The following is an 18,282-nucleotide window of genomic DNA, read 5'->3' on the forward strand; positions in this document are numbered from 1 at the left end:
TAAAGGAGAAGGATGCAGCCCAGCTCCCTGCGTCTGTCCCTGTTGTATGGGGGAAAGGTCAGGGGCATCCTCGGATTAAATAGCCTTCCTCACTAGCCCGCCCACGGGGATGGGCTTCTCTGGCTTCTGCTGAGCTGTGCTTTCCCTCCCTTCCTGTCTCTGGAGGTTGTCGAACAGCTTGTGAGTCTCCAGGCCAATGTCCAGGGAGGAAGGAGCAGTAGATAAAACTAATCTGTCACCGTCCGCCTGTACTTTATACCTTCCAGAGCAGCCACCTTGGTTATCTCGTTGATTAGTTGGCATTTGAAGCCTGCTCCTGACCTCCAGCTGCACCCCCCAACCCTGCCATGTCCTTGGTTTCAGCCACGCTAATTCCTCAAACCCGCCCTGTACACCTACCCTCTCGTATGATGTAGGACACCGTTGCTGAGTGCCAGGCCCTGGGCTCGGTGCTGGAGAGGCAGAAAGGAGCAAGAGTTGGGCCCTTCACTGGAGCGGGCAGAGAGCCCCTGACAGCCGGAGCTGGCCTGGCACCCCAGCCGGGCTGCTGTGCTCCCCCGTGGAGCATAAACAATTCCCCAGCATATAAACATCAGACAAGGCCACAAGCAAGACAAAAACAAGACCACTCCATAATCGTATCTGAATGCAGACAAAAACAGGAACACTGTCCAAGCCATAAAAATCACCAAACATCCCCCTACTCTGGCTAATATCAGGGACTACAGCTTTTTAAGCAATTACAGTCTCCACTTTGCCCTCTTCTTTCCTCCTAGATAAGATTCATTAAGTTACTCAGGCGTAGAGTTACTCCCCCTCCTCACTTCCTGACAGCATTCAAACCAGAACAAGACTCTGCTTCCTTGAATTCCTCCAAATCGCCTGTCACCAGCCCAAATCCTAGAACTCATTTCTCGTACCCTCCCGCTGATGTCCCACTGTCCGCCATGGTTCAACCTTGTTGCAACAGGTACTACATTCACTTTTGTTCAAATACAGGTGTGTTCTTCATGGTCTTTGGCTGGATGGTAATGGCACCACCTACCTTGGGCACAGGGCAGGCAGAATTGTGGAAGAGCTAAATTGTCCCACAGATGATCTGTCACAGGAGCAAGGGTGCTGGGACCATTCATTCTGGATGGGGAGGCTTCATGGAGGAAGTGGCATAGCTGGTTGTCGGAGGAGGAGAAACGTGAGCAAGTGGGGCACAGGACCCTCCAGGTGACAGGACCCTGAGCAGAGCCCCACAAGTGGGAACTGGCCTGGGGCGAGGTAGCTATTCCTTCCTCCTCTCATTGCCTGTCAACCGACACAGGGGAAATTCTGCGTATCCTTCAAGGCTCAGTGCACGTCACCTCCTCTGAGGAGCCCTCCTAGGCTGCCTTGGAGTCCCTTCACTACTCTGGGTTTCAGTTTCCCTGCTAGTAAAATGAGAGGATTGGACTGAATCAGTGCTTTTCAAACTTTTCTTTTTAAAGGAAGGCAGCCTTTTGCTCCAAGGTGACCTTACACAGAAGCCCAACAAATAAAAGACATAAAAGATATAAGTGGAGCTGTAATGGTTGAATCGGGGGCTCGGGGCCTGCTCCTCAGTTTGGCAACTCCTGAGCAAGGCAAGGGGGCACTCCTGGAGACTCCTAGGGCTCCTCAGCACCAACTGGAAAGGCATGAGAGGGGAGGGCATCTGTGGTCCCCTCCGACCTTTTAACTTGGCCTCCCCCACTCTCCCGGAGCTCCCCAAGGACTGGAGCCATGTCCTAAATGGCTCCCTTTCTCCATGCCCTGCACATGCAGGACAATGAGCAGATGCCACTTGAGTCCATGTGGGCCTCAGAGCAGCCCTGCCAGGTTCTTGCTCTCCCATTCTTCCGAAGTGGCTGGTGAGGACCCCGAGGACCCCAGGTTAGGCAGAGGCAGTGCCAGCCAGAGATTACCTGATCTCTCCTCTGCATCCAGCACTTCCCCCACTGTGCAGGATCTGAGACTCAAGGCACGCTCTGTCCATCTGTCTGTCCATCTGCCTCTGTGGGCCCAGGCTCCTTTCCTTCCCCGTGACAGCCTGAGACAGTATTGAGGGCACGCCATGGTTGTCCTGGCTCCATTATCACCAACTCCCCTGCTGCACGAATGGACCCTCAGTCCCTGATGATACATCGCGGAAAATTGGTTGTCAGGCCAATACATGTATCCGATTGGATTTTTGACATCCGGGTGAACCCATTCGTAAGGCATTTGATTACAGTGCTAAAAGGCAGTGCAGCGAAATCTGGGCAGAGCTGCCCTCCGTCTGGCCTAAATAGGGTGCTGTCTTTCCTCCGGGCAAGATGCTATCTCCTTCCCCGTCTGCTCCTTCGCCTCCTTTCCCATTTTCATCCTTCACTGCTCTGCAAGTGCTGCACTTAATCAGGGCTCCCGGAGGTGGGAGGGACAGCCTGGCCAAGTGGGAGAGGGATTGCCTTCCCTTGGCTGTCCGTTTGGGGAGGCTCAGGCCTCCAGGAGCTGGCTGATGAGCTGGCTGGAGCCCTGCGTGCGCCTGCCCTTCCTCCTGGGCTGTCAGCGGGTATCAGTCACTGAGTCATCACAGCCGTTCCCCTTCCTGGGAGTTAGGGAGGGAGTGGAAAGAGTTCTCGCTGGACAGACCAGGTTCACATCTCTGTGAACCTTGGTGAGAGAGTTCATATCCATGAGCCCGTGTCCCCATCTGGAAAATGGGGATGATAAACACAGACACTGTTCCGTGTGCACATTCCCATAGCTTGAGGTGGAAATGGCACGGTTGGCCTCTTAGGGGACACGATGCCTGTTACTGGACTGCTATTGGTGATGATGAAATCCCAGTGGGACACTATGCCCCACATGTGGGACACATGCTGTTCATTACTTTTAGCTCGCCATCACAAACTACAGGTTTGGCTATAGGACATTGTAATTATTGGAATCATTGCAGATAAAATAACTTTGTGAGTCCATTTTATTCATTCTACAGTCTCTCCTTTTCCTATCGACCACATGATGTTTCTTAGGAAGCCGGTCGTCCCATGGTGTCGGCAGATGAGACGGGTTGGAGGATGAGATGTAGTGTGCCTGGTGTCTGGCCCAGAATGGATGTTCAGTGAGTCTTTATCCATTTCTCCATCTCTCCCTCTTATGTTCTTTTGTTTCCAGTCCCAGAGCCACCACCCTTGTTCAAGCTCTCATTATCCTTCCAGGGTCTGGACAATGGTCTCCCGACTAGTCACTTTGCCCTGTTCTCTCTTGCCCCCAAATCTGTTTGACTAGTGGCCCCTAAATTGATATTCCTGAAATCCAGCCCAATATTGTCACTCCTAAGCTCCAAGACTGGGTGGTTCCTGGGCCCCATAATACCCAATTCCAGCCTTATCCGCCAAAGCCAATCTCCCTTCACAAACCTCCTTCCAGTTGTCACCAAGCCGCCAGAATGCTTTCTTGCCCACACCATTGTCCCCTGATTGTCACCCTCCAGGCCACACTCTGTACTTCTCTTTGCGTGCACAATTTCTACTCAGTTTGTAGCCCCCTGACCACTGGGACAACGCCCCATGCCTTTCTTCCCCCACGCTGTTTCTTTCAGAGCTGGGCCACAGCACTCAGTAAACTAGCTGCCTGGTTGAGAGCTCACCTCCAATGGTCTGGAGCGAGAATGGCCTTACGTATTCACTGAAGAACTTCCAAGACCCCAGATCGGAAGGCATGCTTGGCAAGGACTCTGATGACATAACAGGCGCCCAACTGGGACAGATCTGCCAAACCTGGGCCTGTGCTTGGGCTGGGAAGGAAAGATGGTGCCCCTGGACTGTGTTTGAGCTGTGCTGGGAGGCTCTGCCATGTGTCTTGCTGCTGTGCCCGAATCCCACTAGCAGGCCTCCACCTGCTCCCTGCCCTCCCTGCCCTTGGGTTCAGAAGGAAGTAGTTTGATGGCCTTCAGTCCCTTTCAGACTTGGCCGTTCCAGTCAATGGAGTTGTATTAGCTGGCTCATTTGTCTCCGAGCAGGAAGACAGGCTTGCAGGAGCTGCTGCTGCCCCAGAGTTGGAGCCATCTTTGCAGAAAAGCCTCCTTCCCTCTTGGGAGTGTCTCTGCCCTCAGCCTTTCTGCCTCAAGCTGGGCCAAGCAGGTGGGCAGGAAGCAGGCTGCACCTCACTTGGGACTCCCCACCCGGCTGGGCTGAGCTGCCAGAAGCTTTTCAGACACCAAGAGCCAGCAAGTGCAGGGCTAAGATCCTGCTACAGTGGGTTGAATGGTGCGCCACCCCACCCCCATGCCCACACCCATCCCCTTCCCCATCCCCATCCGCATCCCCATCCCCACCCCCACCCCCACCCCATCCTCATCCCCACCCCCATCCCCATCCCCATCCCCACCCCCATCCCCACCCCCATCCACATCCACATCCACATCCCCACCCCCACCCCCACCCCACCCCCATCCCCATCCCCATCCCCACCCCCACCCCCATCCCCATTCCATCCCCTCCACATCCCCACCCCCATCCCCATCCCCATCCCCATCCCCATCCCCTGGGGGAAGACATGTCCACGTCCTAATTCCCAGAAACTGGGAACATTTCCTTATGTGGAAATAAGGTCTTTGCAGATGTTATTAAGTTAAGGATTTTGAGACGAAGAGATCCTCCTGGATCAATGACAGCCCTAAATTCAATGACAAGGGTCCTTAGAAGAGTCACACAGTGGGGATTTGACAGACAGAGAGGAGACAGCCATTGAAGGCAGAGGCAGAGATTGGAGTGAGGTAGCCACGAGTCAAGGAACACTTGGAGCCGCCGAAAGCTGGAAGAGTCAGGAACAGAACCTCTCCTAGAGACCCCAGAGGCAGGGCCTGCTGGCAACTTGGCCTAGGACTCTGGGCTCCAGAACTGTGAGAGAATCCATTTCTTTGCTTTAAGCCACCCAGTTTGTGGTAATGGGTTACAGTGACCACAGGACGCTCATACACCTGCCCTCTGGCACCCGCCTCGCTCCAGTACCCTCTCCACTGCAGCCGTCTTTGCAGGAGGGTTGAAGGGCTGTTTGCCTCACAACTGTCAGGGCTCCTGCTTTTTTCCACCAGCAGCCTTCCAGGGGGAGATAAGAGGGTACTTTTTTCTTCAGGCACCTTTCCTGGCAGAAGCAGCCTCTCACTCTCACCCCTGCTCCCTGAGCCCAGAGTTCCCTTAACTGCTCCCCCCAACCTGTGGATGATACAGACCTTTGGCCATTTTCCTGTGGGTTCCCACATGGGCCCTTGTCACTGGTGTCTCTTTGTCCCGCTAACAGGATGGCAGGCATTATCTACCACTTTACAGGGCTAAGTAGAAACTCGAGAGACACCTTGGTCATCCTCCCCCTCTCTACAGATGGGAAGGAGGCCCAGAGAGGTCAAGGACCCCAGCCCCTGCCACCAAGGCCCTATAGGGATTCAGAAGTTCAGGGCCTGGTCTTCTGGCTGCCAATCCCAGCTCTTCTTTTGCACCACACGCTCTACCCTGGTCCCAGCAGGGTCTTCCACTGACCTTGCTTCCTGATGAAAAGCTTGAGTTCTGTGTGTTCCAAAATGTACGTCCCTTCCTGATGCTGGAGTTTTTTAACCTCTCCATGAGCTGGAACCCTACCCAGGGTCTCTGGCTTCCTGTGAGATCAAGTGCACAGGGCTATAAGGGCACCCCCACCTTGTGACTGTGTCCTGGACCACTCAGGCTCAAGGCCAAGGGCCTCTGTCTAAAGCTGAGGGCAAATGAGGTGTAGGTGGAAGAAGGCACAGTCCTGTCTTTGTCACTGGGCAATGTGCAGAAAGTTCTGTCCCCTCTCTGGGCTTTGCCTTTCCCAGCGGCAAAAGGGACAGAGTTAAATGATTGTAACCTGCCTCAAGGTCAATATAAAATGAGGGATTAGGGGACAAAACCAGAGGGGGCCCCTAAGATCCCTCAGGCCCTCAGCATTCCATGTAGTTATGAGTCACCTGATGGGAACAAGGCAGGAAATGTTTAAACAGCTAATGCACATGTAATAGGGCCCCTAAACCACGGGATCTCAAAGCCCTGGGCAAATGAGAGTTAATCTCTCCAGTCCTTATTTTCCTTATCTGCAAAATGGAGATAATAGAGCCCGGGGGTCACCATGAGGATTAAATAGAAGAATAGAGGTAAAGCTCAGAGCACAGAGGTCGGAGTGGATTAAGTGCACCAGTGATTAATCCCAAAGGGATTCACAGAGCCTAGTGCCTAGTATATAGTAGATACTTAATAAATGCTTAAATTCCCCAGTGAGAGCCATATGCCAGAGCTGACTCATCCTGAAGTCCCCAGGGTTCAGTGGAAGGTCAGGCCTGAAGGTCACATAGAGGAATGAAGATGTGGCCAGAGGCTCACCCAGAAATCAGGAAGAGGACATGCTTCCAAGAGCCACCATGGAGTGGAAAGAGGGCAGGGTTTGACATCATGCACTCCTGGGTTTAATTACTAGCTTTGCCATTCACGAGTTGTGTGACCCCACGGAAGTTACTTAGCCTCTCTGAGTGCCAGTTTTTTCCTCTATAAAATGAGAATGAGTAATGCCCACCTCTCAGGAGGCCTGAGAGAATTAAATAAGGGGATGTGCTGAAGGCACCTGGCACAGAGGGGCCATTTGACATGCAATAGTAACTCCCTTGCCCTCCCCTGCTTCCCTGTCTACAAAATTGAGAATAAAGGGTCATTGGCAGATTGCAAGAACCAGGAAAGTCTCCCTGGAGGAGGTGGGCTTGCCCAGGCTCTGTGGAGGATAGGAGAAGCTGAGTGTTGGATGGCAAAGCTCCTGTCCTTCTCCAGAGGGCACCTCCATGTCATCGTGCAGTGGGACAGACGGCTACCCCATCAGGCTGCCTCTAAAAATAACCTCCCATCTTGCTCTCTGCGTTAGCACATGTTCAGGGCTTCCTCCTGGCACTGGCCGTGCCCTGGCCAGGTTCTGCTTATGGCTCCGTCTCTGTGCAGGGCTTCTGCACAGCAAGACCAGCAGAACAAGAGACCTGGGGTAGGCAGGGGTGCTTCTCAGAGCAGCGAGTCCCTGGGCATTGAGGGCACAGGTTGGGGTGGGATCTGGACCCAGCCCAAGAGTCCTCTGCTGATTTAATTTCAATCTTATACCTGAGTGTCAGGGAGGATTGAAGGAGGAGAACCTGAGTGGTCTCGTAGGGGTCGGCCAGCAGCCTCTGGCCTCTCTGCCCACCCAGGCCTCTCTGACTGGCTGAGCAGAGGCAGGTCTACAGGGGAGGAAAGGTTGGTGCTTTCCCACCCACCATCTCCTCTGGCCCTTGACACCTGCCCAGTCACTTGGGAGAGCAGGGCTGTGCCTTAAAATGTCTTGCTAAGGTGCCTGACACACAGTAGGTAATCAGGGAAGACACATGCTGAGTGAGTGGATGAAAACGGGTTTTGTCCTTGGATGGAGCTCGTTCAAATTCAAACCCAAATTCTTACTAGCTTTGGAGCATTTAGGCAAGTGACTTCATCTCTCTGAACCTTATTTTGCTCATTTAAAAAATGGACATAGGAACTTCCCTGGTGGTCCAGTGGTTAAGATTCTGCTCTTCCACTGCAGGGGGCAAGGGTTGGATCCCTGGTAGGGGAACTAAGGTCTCATATGCCGCAAGACACAGCTCCGCCCCCAACCAAAAAAAAGCGGGGGGGCGCGGGGGACATAGTCCAGATCCCTACTTCTAGGTGAAGCCCTTTCCAGCCCATTTGGGAGGCTGCAAGGGGGAAAGTAGGTAGAGTGACCCCTAAGGAGCCCCAGGCACAGAGTAGGCACCCTCAAATGTTTGCTGGCCCCTCCTTCCCGTAGCCCCTAGGCCCTACCTGGCTTGTTAGCTTCATTCTGAGGACAAGTGATTTGTCCAAGGTCACCCAGCCATGGGTGAGTGGGAATTGACATTGGCCTTGAGCCTCCAGAGTCCGAGTGCTGTACCCTTTCCCTTTCTGGGTGAGGAGGAGGAAAGCCGAGAGAGAGGGGAAGGGAGCGGAGGGCGGAGCATGGTGGGGAGGGGTGTGGAGGAAGCAGGAAGGGAGGGAGAAGCGGGGAGAGAGCGACCTGGCGGAAAGGGCCCCAGCTGCAGGCTTGACCAGAGCGGCGCGGGTTTCGCTGACAGCGCTCGAAGGTCAAGACGTAACCGGACCCTCGCCCTCATGCCACACGCCTCAGATGGGCAATGGGTGGCCCTCAGATGGGCCAGTATGCTGTGTCAGAGGCTTAGGGGAGGGCGGGTCGGGAGGCAGGGAGGAGCAGCTACAAGCACAGCCTGGGTCTGGAAGGGAATCAGCCCCAGTGGGGTCCCAGTCGGGTGAGAGCCACACTCAGAAGCAGTGAAGCCCCAGGCCAGCTTCTGTCTCTGGTGAGTGAGGTGTCGCACCCACCCTCTGCTGGCTCAGGGGTCAAAGGACCTGGGCGGGGCTCCAGACACAGCCACCTACTAACGGGAGAGGTCACTTAGGTCCTCTGAGAGCTAAGTGTGAGGTTGGGACAACACGGTGGGGGGGGACCCCAGAGGGCTCTCTCAGGGGTGTCACATGAACAGAAAGTGAGACCACACTCGGAAGGCATTCAACACAGTCAGGGCACATCGTGAGGATTACTGGTGATGTTGGTTGTGTGAACGCCGCAAGGATGCCATGAGATACAGCCGTGAACATCAGAGCACAGAAGCCAGCACCTAGGGCTGCTCAATTTATTAATCCAACAAATCCTTATTGAGGAAAATGGATTCAGCCACCCGTGAAGCCAGTGGGAGCCCCTGCCTTCCTGGAGTGGGCTGTGACGGGCCCTGCATTCTCATTCTCAGCACCCCCTCCTTCCTCACCAGCTCTGAGGCGCAGCCCTGCTTTGCAGGCTGAGTTTGCATCACTTGATGAGGGTATCAGAAACATCCAAGGAGGGAAAGGAAAAAGCAAAGCCAGTAATTAGCTGCTGAGGATGCTGGGAACATCTCTCCCCAGCTCCTCCCGGGGCTCAGGCTGATGAGGAACCAGCCCTGGGGGCCTGGCCTGGCTCACTCTCTCCTTTCGTTAATGCAGTTTCCACTCGCTGTTTCCATAGTGGAATTTCTGTGCCGGGCTCCCAGCCTCCCCTGGGGGAGGACAGGTGGTGTGATGGAAATGGCGTGGCTCTGAGGGCAGAGGGTCTGGATTCAAATCCCAGCTCTGACATCTACTAAAGGTGTCTTCTTGGGCAAGTCACTTAGCCCCTGGGGGCCCCTGTTCCCTCATTTGTGACAGTGGGGTAACCATGAAACTCTTGTGGGGTTGTTGTGTCAATTAAAAGGGGGATGTTTGGGGCTTCCCTGGTGGCGCAGTGGTTGAGAATCTGCCTGCTAATGCAGGGGACACGGGTTCGAGCCCTGGTCTGGGAAGATCCCACATGCCACGGAGCAACTAGGCCCGTGAGCCACAACTACTGAGCCTGCGCGTCTGGAGCCTGTGCTCCTCAACAAGAGAGGCCGCAACAGTGAGAGGCCCGCGCACCGCGATGAAGAGTGGCCCCCGCTTGCCACAACTAGAGAAAGCCCTCGCACAGAAACGAAGACCCAACACAGCCAAAAATAAAATAAATAAATAAATTTAAAAAAAAAAAAAAAAAAGGGGGATGTTTATACTGTACCAGGCACATGTTGGGTGTTCAGAAAGTCTTAGGTTTTGTTTCCTGCGTGCTTGGTGCTCAGCCCATTGGAAAAGTAAAAGGGAGGGTTATCCTCGTAGAGATCGAAGGAGAGGGGATGCTGGCTGAACAGGAACAGAGGACCAAGGAAAAAGAAATACAGAGAAAAAGAGAGAAACTAAAAGATGGCAGAAGAGCTCCCTTATAAGATGAGCCTTGGGGCTCTGTTGTCTTGCTGCATCTGGCCCGCCCTCCTTCCTGTGTGTTTCTGGTTACAGGAGGCCTCGGAGCGGGGCTGGCCCTGCCATGAGCATCCCCCCACTTCATCTCAAAGAGGGCTGGATAACTGAACCCCAGAGAGTCTGCCTCTGCCCCACTCTTGAGGCTGGGGAACGGCTCCGTGGAGGACCCCCATCACTGAATCAGCACCAGGATGAAAAGGCCAGGTGGGCTGGAGGGATAAGCCCTAGACTAGGAATTAGAATACTGGCTAAGGCCTAGTTCTTTCTCTGGGTCTTGGTTTCATCATCTGGGAAAGGTAGGACTAATAGCATCTACTTCCAGGGCCACCAGGTAAGCGTCCATTTTATACAGTTCTTGAGGGGTCATTCACCTGGATGTTCCTTCTGGGGCTTCTTGTTCTACCTCTCTGTCTCTCTCTGAGGGACTGAGGATGTAAGAGGCAGCAGATGGGCAGGATTCCTGCCCCAGTCCCCAGGAGCCCTGACTGGGTAAGTGACCCTGACTGTCCGTGAGCCTGAGAATTCCCTTTCTTTAGGAAGAAAAAAAGTGAACACTCTGTGCCAGACACTATTCTGGGCACTTTAGATATATTTATAGTAACTCAATCATCACATAACCTAATAAAGTAGCTATGCTGTTATTGTCATCCTCATTTCACAGAGGGAGAAATGGAGATACAAAAAGCTGAAGTGACTTGCCTGAGATTGCACAGCTAGTAAAAGGCAGAGCTGGGATTTTGAAGCCAGGCTGTCTGCCTCTAGAGACATACTCTTACCCACTACTCTGGATTGCCTCTTGTGAGGTATACTGGCAACACTCAAGAGTGTGGCTCTGGGGTAAGATTGTGTATCAGTTAGCTATTGCTCCATAACAAGCACCTCTTGCCTGGGTTTGACCGTTGGGACACTTACTAGTTGTACACGTGGGCTTATTTACTTCATCTGTCTGAACCTCAATTTCCTCCCCCATAAAATGGAACAATAGTAATCCCTTCTTGTCAGGGATTACAATGATTATGTGAGAAAATGCCCTAAAGTGTTTGCACGGTGCCTGATGCATGAATGGCCACTGCTATTATAATTAAAAGACTCTGCTCTTACTGACCCATGAACTCGGAGCAGGCAAGGACTTTGAGGAAACTCTGAGAGGCCTGGTGTCCTACCCAAGGGAGCCAACAGCAGAGCCACGACAGTCATCCGGGTCTCCTGACTCCCAGTCTGGAGCTCCTTCCATCACACAAGCTGCCACTCTTAGACTAAAGCAGAGAAGACAACGATTCCAGTTCGAGGACGGCAAATCGCGTTTCCCACACTTGCTGGCCGGGAGTGAGTGGTGGCGGCTGCCTTGAATCCTGCACCGAGAAAGCCTGTGAGGCTTGTCCCTGCTCCTGGCAAGGAAAGCCAGGATCCACCAGCAAGGCTGGCTCTGGGCGAGGGATGGGGAGTGGCCACTTGTGCGGATTACTTGTCACCCCTCTCTGCCCTTAGCTTTGACCTCATCTGCCCCGGTACAGAGAACTGAGTGAATCATGTGCTCTGGGTCTTTCATTTCACAGAGGTGGACACAAGGTCCAGAGTGGTCAGGTGACTGGCCCAAGGTCACACAGCAGGACCATTCCCTTGTCAGTGACTTTCCCGTGTTTCCCTTCTTCCCACATCCTTGGGGAGTCTGGACAGGTTTGTGTCCGGCTCCTGCTGCCTGAGTTTCCAATCTCCAACCAAAAGAGGATGTGATCCAGAGCTTCCTGCTCAGGCCTCAGGGGTCTCGCCAGATGCAAGGCAGGCAGCGTCAGGGACAAGGCTTCTAGGCTCTTTGTTTGGATTCAGATAAGGGCATTTTCAAGTTTCTTGAGATCACCTCGGAGGCCAGCCAATTCTATTTTCACCCAAGGATCCATCATCTCTTTCTCTGGTCTTATGTACACGTCAGCTGGAGTGAGCTCAGACGGGGCAAGCGCACAATTAGGAGTGGGGGAGGAGCGGTTCTTTAGGTGCCGGGGGCCAGCAGGTTTAGAGCTCCCTTTCTGAGGCAAAGACATGACACAAATCTTCCCACCACCCAGCCAACTCCTCCTCGTGTATCTGCCGGGGGTGATACTCAGACAACGTCTGCACACAGGGCCCAACCATTAAGGAATTCATTAATCAGAATCCTGTTTACAGCTCTCTGGCAAGCGACCATAATTTACTGGCTCACGCCAGACCCTGGGCCTTCCTGCAAACTGCTGTGACATTTGGTAAAAATATCAGCTGGGGACGGGGCCAGGCCAGGAGGTGTGTGTGCAATCCAGGCTGACTTGTGAAATGCAGGCGCAGTGTGGGTCACAGGCATCGGGGAAGGCTGGAAGACAGCCTGTCACTGGCTCAAGGTGTCACCTTGGACCAGTCACTTCTCTGTCATCTCACATCTGTTTCCTGTGGGGTTTGGAGTAGTCGAATGGCAAAATCTGTTGGCCCACTGACTTGCCGGTGTGGTCTGCACAGAATCAGCCTCCATTGTATTTTTTTTTTTTTTAAAGGAATTCCTTGCCAACATTTAGAAACTACAGATTTCCGGAATCCAGATTTCCAGTATGACACTGAGCATGCATTCCTCCCTGGCAATGATGACCTGTGAGTTGAGTTGTCCCTGACATCTCCACATGGGTCTGTGATCTGGCGTTTGCCAAGCTTAACACCAGTCCCTGCTACTAGGCATGGGCCCAGGACCTCCATGTAAGGCTGTGCATGTTGTCCACTGCACAAGGCACCCAGCTGTGAGGCCAAATGGGGTCTGCATTCCTAGAATCTGCTTGCCATGCCATGGGTGCTGGTGTGGGGCTCTGTTTGGCTGGAGGAAAGTATACTTTTTTATAATTCTTACCAAGAATTATATTGTTTGGGCCAGTACTGCATTACATAGAGATAGAGGGTGGGGCTTCCTCAGAGGCAGGCACAGGCTGTCAGGCAGGACAACTACGTGTGATCTTGGGGAAATCCCTTCCTGTCTCTGGGCCACAGTTTCCTCATTTGAAAAACGAGAGGGTTAACTAGGTGATCTTGAAGGCCCTTCTGGCTATGGGAGAATATGACGCATAAAAGCGAAAGAAGCTGCAGATGCAGTCAAGGGTACAGCAGGGGTGAAATGGATTGCGTGCCTTAACTCTGGGGAAGAGGTTGGGGAGGCCAGGAGGAAGGAGGGAGGGATGGGGGCACAGCACAGAGCTGGCACAGATCTCTCCCCAGTTTCATCTTGTGATGCCTCACAAGGCAAACTCTGGCTTGTAGGGGAGGTCCCTACAGCTGCCTCTCCGTCCCCAGACATAAGGTCACACAGCAAGTTCATGGCACAGATGCGCCTAGAACCCAGCCCCCTCCAGGCCCTGGGACTGTGCTTCTACCACACACTTCCCATCCAGGCAGCCTACCCTGGTTCCTACCCTCGTCAAGGGTGTGGATGAAATGGGAGAGACCCCCAGGAGTTGGAACGTGGAAACTGGACTGGGAGAAGGGGAGGCATTCTAGGCCAGGAGATGACCAGCGCTCAGGCCACCAGCATGGTAGAGCGGGAGTCCACCGGTTCTTTTTGCCCCCTCCATCATCCTACCCTGTGCTCAGAACCTTTTCCATTATCCCCTTCTGTTGACCTGGTTCTGTCTGTTCTCACTGTTGCTTCCCTTATTCTGGCTCTGACATTCTCTAGACCAGGAGTTGGCAATCTACAGTTTCTGAGCCAATGACTGCCTGTTTTTGTAAAGTTTTATTAGAATAAAGTCACACTTGTTTGTGTACATGTTGGCCATGGCTGCTTTTGTGCTATGAGAGCAGAATCAAGTAGGTGTAACAGAAACTGTAGGTATGGCTCCCAATGCTGAAAAAATTTACTATCTGGCCTTTTACGGAAAAAGTTTGCCAGCCCCTGCCCTAGACCCATCAGTACCCATGAAACTGGAGTCCTGATAAAATGATCAGTCCGTTTTCCTTATTTTACAAATGAGGAAAATGAGGTACAGAGAGGTTAAGCAACTGGCCCAAGGTGACACAGCTAATGAGAAACAGAGCCAACCTCTGAACCCAGAGAGGCTGACTCAGGGGTCAGTGCTCCCTTCCTGAGGCAGGTCACTCTGCCAAGGTGATAAACACAAACCAGTGCCCAGAGTACAGGTCAGAAAGTGGACATGTTATGGCTTCTGCATTGACCATTTTCTTCCAAATCCACTCCTCTTCCCAGAATATAATGGACTACATATTTTTTGTTGAACATTGGAAGAAGGCTTGTACAGGAGCGCCCGTGTGTAATTAATCTCTTTTTTTACACCTTAAAAGTCAAACCATGAGATAGTACTTGTCTGTTCAGCTTTTTTGGAATGTGGTCAATTGCACATGGCAGCTCTGATGTTTGCTGTTGCTCTAGCCAAGGAGAGAAGGGTTTGCTAAGTGACTGCCCAGGGTGTGATATCGCAGGAGGAATATTTAAGCAACTTAGGAGGATGAATGGGACACAAGCACTTCTGAAACCTTTGTGTGTACAATTGCCCCACAGTGCACGTCCTTATAAAATATTGTTTGTTTCATGTTGACTGATGAGCTGATTTTATTCCCTTAAAACCAAAAATCCATTCCTTGAAAGGGGTCCATAAGGAATACCTTAAAAATGTGTACATAACTAATCATTTTAAAAATTTTATGTAAAATAAACTTTTTACTTAACACTTTGTAACCCTCTTACCGTCAATTTTTTTCGGAATACTTTCATTGTTCACGTAAAACAGGTCGATGTACTGGATTGTTCTAAGCCTGTTTTATATGCAATGTTTTATTACTCCTCACGAAGGCTAGGGCTCCCTCGCCTTGAACAATATGGAAACATGTCTGAAGAAAGAAAATGCCCTGAAGAGCGGTTAATAACTGCACACCAAGCTGACCTTTAAGATCAGCACCGGAAACCTGAATAGACGCTGCACCTTTTCCAGGAAGTTGCTCTTTCTGATTCTGATGATTAGAGGCATGCCCATAAATCAGCGGCACCAACAGGGAAAACCCAGCACTGCCTAGAACAATCATTTTAGTTTACTTGCTGAACCAAACAGGTTCATGTCATTGACAATAGATTTAATTACTATCAAATAGCAAGATGAATATAAGTCAAGGCATGGATTGGAAATATAAAGACAAACTTGTAACTTATAAACAATCTTTGGGCATTCTGGAATCTTCTGGAAAAATCTGGCTTTCTGCACAATTGTTTGTTTTCTGGTTTACCCAGAATTTACTCATATGTTATGTCATAATGCACTAACCAAGTGTGGTGGACACGACTATGCCCACTTCACTGCTGAAGACACTGTGGTCCAGAGAGTCAGGAGACTTCACACAGCAGAGCTGTCCTCAACCAGCTTGTCTAACTCCTCAAGTCTGCTCTTTGGATTGTGCCATCTCTTTGCTTGAACTTAACAATAATTGTACTTTTTGTTTTGTCTCCAATTGTTCATTCTGAGGGCTTCTTCCAATAGATCCAAAAGAATGCACAGCCCATGGGCCATATACCACATGGGCTCTTTTTAGGGGATGGGCCAGGGGGCAGGAAGAGCCCTCCTCAGGAAGGCATCAGAGAGGATCAGGAAAGATGCTTGGTTTGGGAGCCAGGGTGAGAATCTTATTCCAAATCCTAGCTCTGCCACTGGCCAATCAGGTAACCTTCGGGGTTTTCGAATTTCTCTGTGCCTATAGTACGGATATACCTATCCCATCACCATACTGGGAACTGGTGGCTATTGGAAGGTTGAAATGACAAAACATACATAAGGCTCCTGCCACTTAAGCCACTCAGGGACAGCGATTGCTATGATCTAGGCCAGTTCATTTGCTCCTCTGCCTCCAGACCAGAATCACACACCTTTCCTTTGTTTAATGACTAGAATTTGTTCCTGAAAACTTTGCTGCTAAATGAAAAGCCGTTAAATGAAAAACCACTTCCATAAATTTTAATGGGAAAAATTATGATACCTTTCATCCCAATGTACTGTTTCAAGGCTGCCCCTTGGAACAGCCTCTCCAAGGATACAGTCAGGATTTATGCCTCTAAGGGGCTCCACAGGTGATCCTAACGCACGCCCAAGCCTGAGAACTCCTTCTCACCCTTTCCTTTCCCCGTGGAAAAGCCTGAGTCTCCCCCTCTGCCCCCCACTTCTGGGAATGTGCTCCGGTTGGGGGGTTACACTGACATGGCACTTTACCATCACACGCATTAGCTCCCTGAGCCCCATTTTACAGATGGAGAAACTGAGCAGGAGACCCACTCAAGGCCACCCGGGGGGTGAACAGCGGTGCTCTCAGCTGAGTCCCAGGCCCGTCCTTTCTGAGGCTCTGAGCTCTCTGGCCTGATTTGGAAGAGAGTGGCCTTGCTAGTCCAGGCTTTCCTGAAGTTAGACCCAGGGTCTCAGATAATCATCTGTCAAGGATTAGAGGCTCCCGGCGGGGCTAGACCTAACTTCATCTCCGACTTACACAGCCCAGTGCCCCAAGCACGTTGACTTGGGGTCCAGCTCATGGTTTCCCATGAGTTCTCCCAGTTCGTGAGTCCCAGGCCTTCTTGGTGTAAATGGGGAGGCAGCAGTGCCCCAGGAGCACTGGCATGGTGGCAGGGGAGTGGGGGTGCTTCAGGGCATCTGGGTAGAAGTGGGGTCTCTCCTCCCCAGCCAGCCAGGCCTCTGCCAGGACATCAGAGGCAATGAGAGCTTATGACACGGCTGGAGGGGCGGGGTTGGGGAGGGCTGGGCTTCTGCTCTGAGGGGCTGTGCAGGTCTTGTGTATCAAAGAGGTGAGAGACACCCCTGTCCCTACAGGGTCCGCAGTCTCCCTGGGGAGACCAGAACGTGTGCTGGAAAGGGGGTGGAGGATGGTTGTATGTATGGGTGCAGAAAGTGCCTGTATGCATCTAGCTGTGAGCCAGGAGGAGAAAGACTAGGGAGAAGGAGAGAAAGAAATGGAGGGGGAGGGGAGGAGGGGGAGAAGATAGCAGAGGGGAGGGAGAAGGGGGAGGGGAGGGAGAAGGGGGAGGGGAGGAAGAGGAGGCACAAAGTGCAGGCAGCATGAGCCAGAGGCGTCTCCTGCCTTTATACTCCAGCTTTCCCTGTGGCTGGACACAGGGTCAGGAATATTCCCCCAGGCCAGGGCTCACAGGGGCAGCAGTGCTTGGAGGGGCCCAGCAGGTGTGTAAGAGCCAGGTGGCCAGTTGGAGAGAAACCTGGCTCACTAGAGAGGCTTCTCCAAAGGTCTGGGCCTCCACACAGCTCTGGCTCGTCACTGCCACATGGAACAAGAGCTCTGTGTGGCCAGATTTCCCAATTTTCCAATCTAGAAGCTGGATTTCTGTAAACATTTCCAATTTTTAAAGCCAAATGATGTGTATCCCTGGGCCAGATTCAGCCTGGTCCGTCTCTGACCTGGTCAGTTTGCTCAGAAAAGAGCATGGCCTTTGGGGTCAGATGCAGTGAGGGTGCATCTCATCTGTGGATTTCTGCCTGGGGGGTCCAGGACAAGTGATTTAATCTCTGAGCTTGTTTTCTTATCTTCAAGACTGGGTAACATGGCTGTCTTTTAGGGTGGTGGTGGGATTAAAGGTAGCACTTGCCAGAATCTTCCTACAGGGAACTAGCACATAGTAAGTGATCAATGATTATCAGGCCCTTTTATCTGCAGCCTGCTCTCCCCAGGCCAGATTTCTTAGAAACGCCCCCTTTGACATCTTTCCTCTTAGAAACCATCTCCCTGGGTTTAGGATGAAGACATGGACAGTCTGTTACTTTGGCTCTGCGACTGACTGGACTGTAGTTTACTGGCCTGATGTGGGAGGACGTGACTTTCTTCCCCAAAGGGGAGGGCAAAAAGTATTAGACCTGTGCGTGCAAGTATCCCACCTCTCCACTCTGTCCAAAACTGAAGCTCAGAGGAAGGGAAGGGCTTGCCAAGGCCAACTAGCAAGTTAGTGGCAGAGCTAAGGTTAGAACTGCAGTTTCATGGCTCCATACCCCTTCTCTCAGCTGTGGATGGTTCTCTAGATTAGGAAGTTTAGGGAAGGTCCGGTTTCTCTCCCAGAGGGGGCTGTCAGGCAGCATCTTGGTGAGCTTGAGGCTGGGAAGCAAAGCCCTTTGGATGTGGATTTGGGAGACTCTCATGCAAGCCGGAGCTAAGCAGGAGAGCCTATGAGGAGAGTCTGGCCTAAGCCATGGCTGGCCTCTGCACTCCCAGCCTTGCCTGTTCCCATCCTGACATTTCGCATCATCACCCTCCCCAGGCACATTCTTTCCCTCCAGCTGCTCAGCTGGCGTGCACACTAGTTCAGAGCGAGGACCCTGCCTTAATTAACCAGCTCAGTACTTCCCGGGACAAACCAAGCGCCTGAGACCTACCTAGTGGG

Source organism: Mesoplodon bidens (assembly GCF_964165515.1).
Source record: "Mesoplodon bidens genome assembly, chromosome: 3".
In the NCBI taxonomy this organism is placed as follows: Eukaryota; Metazoa; Chordata; class Mammalia; order Artiodactyla; family Ziphiidae; genus Mesoplodon; species Mesoplodon bidens.